Here is a 5409-nt window from a genome sequence, read left to right as displayed (position 1 = left end):
GCAGAAACCTGCTTGATGAAATTCATTAGTTATTTCTACTCGAATCAAAAACGCTTAAATTCGGTGATTTAAGCACATTTTGAACGAATGGCTATATCTTTTGAACTTGTGGCTGGATTACACTGAATTTGATATATATTGTGCAGAATCATGTCCTACACAACATATTTGAAGAGCAGCAACCAGCTTGATGAAATTCATCAGTTATTTCCACTCCGAATCAAAAACGCTTCAACTCTGTGAGATAAGCACTTTTTGAACGAATGGCTATAACTTTCAAAGTTGTTGCTGGATTACACTGAATTTGATATATATTGTGCAGAATCATGTCCTAAACAACATATTTCAACAGCAGAAACCTGCTTGATGATACTCATTAGTTATTACCACTCGAATCAAAAACGCTTCAACTCGGTGAGTTAAGCACATTTTGAACTAATTGCTATGTCTTTTGAACTTGTGGCTGGATTACACTGAATTTGATATATATTGTTCAGAATCATATCCTAAACAACATATTTCAACAGCAGAAACCTCCTTGATGACATTCATTAGTTGTTTCCACTCCGAATCAAAAACGCTTCAACTCGGTGAGCGCAGCAATGGTTGAACGAATGGCTCTAACTTTTAAACTTGTGGCTGGATGACACTGAATTTGACATATATTGTGGAGAATCATGTCCTAAACAAAATATATCAACAGCAGAAACCTGCTTGATGAAATTCATTAGTTATTTCCACTCCGAATCAAAGACGCTTCAACTTGGTGGGATAAGCACTTTTTGAACGAATGGCTATAACTTTTAAATTTGTACCTGGATTCTACTGAATTTGACATATATTGTGCAGAATCATGTCCTAAACAACATATTTCAACAGCAGAAACCTGCTTGATGAAATTAATCAGTTATTTCCACTCCGAATCAAAAACGCTTCAACGAGGTGAGATAAGCACTTTATGAACTCATTGCTATATCTTTTGAACTTGAGGCTGGATTACACTGAATTTGACATATATTGTGCAGAATCATGTCCTAAACAACATATTTCAACAGCAGAAACCTGCTTGATTAAATTCATTAGTCATTTCCACTCCAAATGAAAAACGCTTCAACTCGGTGAGAGAAGCAATGGTTGAACGAATGGCTATAACTTTTAAACTTGTGGCTGGATGACACTGAATTTGACATATATTGTGGAGAATCATGTCCTAAACAACATATTTCAACAGCAGAAACCAGCTTGATGAAATTCATTAGTTATTTTCACTCCGAATCAAAAACGCTTCAACTCGGTTTGATAAGCAGTTTTTGAACGAATGGCTATATCTTTTGAACTTATGGCCGGATTACACTGAATTTGACATATTTGTGCAGAATCATGTCCTAAACAATATATTTGAAGAGCAGAAACCAGTTTGATGAATATCATTAGTTATTTTCACTCCGAATAAAAAACGCTTCAACTTGGTGGGATAAGTACTTTTTGAACGAATGGCTATAACTGTTAAATTTGTAGTTGGATTCTACTGAATTTGACATATATTGTGCAAAATCATGTCCTAAACAACATATTTCAACAGCAGCAACCTGCTTGATGAAATTAATCAGTTATTTCCACTCCAAATCAAAAACGCTTCAACTCGGTGAGTTAAGCACATTTTGAACGCATTGCTATATCTTTTGAACTTGTGGCTGGATTACACTGAATTTGATATATATTGTGCAGAATCATGTCCTAAACAACATATTTCAACAGCAGAAACCTGCTTGATGACATTCATTAGTTATTTCCACTCCGAATCAAAAACGCTTCAACTCTGTGAGATAAGCACTTTTTGAACGAATGGCTATAACTTTTAAACTTGTGGCTGGATGACACTGAATTTGACATATATTGTGGAGAATCATGTCCTAAACAACATATTTCAACAGCAGAAACCAGCTTGATGAAATTCATTAGTTATTTCCACTCTGAATCAAAAACGCTTCACTCGGTTTGATAAGCAGTTTTTGAACGAATGGCTATATCTTTTGAACTTATGGCCGGATTACACTGAATTTGACATATTTGTGCAGAATCATGTCCTAAACAACATATTTGAAGAGCAGAAACCAGTTTAAATGAAAATCATTAGTTATTTCCACTCCGAATCAAAAACGCTTCAACTCGGTGAGAGAAGCAATGTTTGAACGAATGGCTATAACTTTTAAACTTGTTGCTGGATTACACTGAATTTGACATATATTGTGCAGAATCATGTCCTAAACAACATATTTCAACAGCAGAAACCTGCTTGATGAAATTAATCAGTTATTTCCACTCCAAATCAAAAACGCTTCAACTCGGTGAGTTAAGCACTTTATGAACGCATTGTTATATCTTTTGAACTTGTGGCTGGATTACACTGAATTTGACATATATTGTGCAGAATCATGTCCTAAAAAACATATTTCAACAGCAGAAACCTGCTTGAAGAAATTCATTAGTTATTTCCACTCCGAATCAAAAACGCTTATACTCGGTGAGATGAGCTATGTTTGAACGAATGGCTATAACTTTTAAACATGTTGCTTGATTACACTGAATTTGATATATATTGTGCAGAATCATGTCCTAAACAACATATTTCTACAGCAGAAACCAGCTTGATGACATTCATTAGTAATTTTCACTCTATATCAAAAACACTTCAACTAGGTGAGATAAGCACTTTTTGAATGAATGGCTATATCTTTTAAACTTGTGGCTGGATAAAACTGAATTTGACATATATTGTGCAGAATCATATCCTAAACAACATATTTCAACAGCAGAAACCTGCTTGATGATACTCATTAGTTATTACCACTCGAATCAAAAACGCTTCAACTCGGTGAGTTAAGCACATTTTGAACTAATTGCTATGTCTTTTGAACTTGTGGCTGGATTACACTGAATTTGATATATATTGTTCAGAATCATGTCCTAAACAACATATTTCAACAGCAGAAACCTCCTTGATGACATTCATTAGTTGTTTCCACTCCGAATCAAAAACGCTTCAACTCGGTGAGCGCAGCAATGGTTGAACGAATGGCTCTAACTTTTAAACTTGTGGCTGGATGACACTGAATTTGACATATATTGTGGAGAATCATGTCCTAAACAAAATATATCAACAGCAGAAACCTGCTTGATGAAATTCATTAGTTATTTCCACTCCGAATCAAAGACGCTTCAACTTGGTGGGATAAGCACTTTTTGAACGAATGGCTATAACTTTTAAATTTGTACCTGGATTCTACTGAATTTGACATATATTGTGCAGAATCATGTCCTAAACAACATATTTCAACAGCAGAAACCTGCTTGATGAAATTAATCAGTTATTTCCACTCCGAATCAAAAACGCTTCAACGAGGTGAGATAAGCACTTTATGAACTCATTGCTATATCTTTTGAACTTGAGGCTGGATTACACTGAATTTGACATATATTGTGCAGAATCATGTCCTAAACAACATATTTCAACAGCAGAATCCTGCTTGATGAACTTCATTAGTTATTTCCACTCCAAATGAAAAACGCTTCAACTCGGTGAGAGAAGCAATGGTTGAACGAATGGCTATAACTTTTAAACTTGTGGCTGGATGACACTGAATTTGACATATATTGTGGAGAATCATGTCCTAAACAACATATTTCAACAGCAGAAACCAGCTTGATGAAATTCATTAGTTATTTTCACTCCGAATCAAAAACGCTTCAACTCGGTTTGATAAGCAGTTTTTGAACGAATGGCTATATCTTTTGAACTTATGGCCGGATTACACTGAATTTGACATATTTGTGCAGAATCATGTCCTAAACAATATATTTGAAGAGCAGAAACCAGTTTGATGAATATCATTAGTTATTTTCACTCCGAATAAAAAACGCTTCAACTTGGTGGGATAAGTACTTTTTGAACGAATGGCTATAACTGTTAAATTTGTAGTTGGATTCTACTGAATTTGACATATATTGTGCAAAATCATGTCCTAAACAACATATTTCAACAGCAGCAACCTGCTTGATGAAATTAATCAGTTATTTCCACTCCAAATCAAAAACGCTTCAACTCGGTGAGTTAAGCACATTTTGAACGCATTGCTATATCTTTTGAACTTGTGGCTGGATTACACTGAATTTGATATATATTGTGCAGAATCATGTCCTAAACAACATATTTCAACAGCAGAAACCTGCTTGATGACATTCATTAGTTATTTCCACTCCGAATCAAAAACGCTTCAACTCTGTGAGATAAGCACTTTTTGAACGAATGGCTATAACTTTTAAACTTGTGGCTGGATGACACTGAATTTGACATATATTGTGGAGAATCATGTCCTAAACAACATATTTCAACAGCAGAAACCAGCTTGATGAAATTCATTAGTTATTTCCACTCCGAATCAAAAACGCTTCACTTGGTTTGATAAGCAGTTTTTGAACGAATGGCTATATCTTTTGAACTTATGGCCGGATTACACTGAATTTGACATATTTGTGCAGAATCATGTCCTAAACAACATATTTGAAGAGCAGAAACCAGTTTAAATGAAAATCATTAGTTATTTCCACTCCGAATCAAAAACGCTTCAACTCGGTGAGAGAAGCAATGTTTGAACGAATGGCTATAACTTTTAAACTTGTTGCTGGATTACACTGAATTTGACATATATTGTGCAGAATCATGTCCTAAACAACATATTTCAACAGCAGAAACCTGCTTGATGAAATTAATCAGTTATTTCCACTCCAAATCAAAAACGCTTCAACTCGGTGAGTTAAGCACTTTATGAACGCATTGTTATATCTTTTGAACTTGTGGCTGGATTACACTGAATTTGACATATATTGTGCAGAATCATGTCCTAAACAACATATTTCAACAGCAGAAACCTGCTTGAAGAAATTCATTAGTTATTTCCACTCCGAATCAAAAACGCTTATACTCGGTGAGATGAGCTATGTTTGAACGAATGGCTATAACTTTTAAACTTGTTGCTGGATTACACTGAATTTGACATATATTGTGCAGAATCATGTCCTAAACAACATATTTCTACAGCAGAAACCAGCTTGATGACATTCATTAGTAATTTTCACTCTATATCAAAAACACTTCAACTAGGTGAGATAAGCACTTTTTGAATGAATGGCTATATCTTTTAAACTTGTGGCTGGATAAAACTGAATTTGACATATATTGTGCAGAATCATATCCTACACAACATATTTGAAGAGCAGCAACCAGCTTGATGAAATTCATTAGTTATTTCCACTCGATTCAAAAACGCTTCAACTCGGTGAGTTAAGCACATTTTGAACGAATGGCTTTATCTTTTGAACTTGTGGCTGGATTACACTGAATTTCATATA

Source organism: Fistularia commersonii, chromosome 9, assembly GCF_037954325.1.
Source record: "Fistularia commersonii isolate RoL2024-O1a breed Wild chromosome 9, RoL_Fcom_v1.0, whole genome shotgun sequence".
Classification (NCBI taxonomy): Eukaryota; Metazoa; Chordata; class Actinopteri; order Syngnathiformes; family Fistulariidae; genus Fistularia; species Fistularia commersonii.
This window is presented reverse-complemented; position numbering follows the sequence as displayed.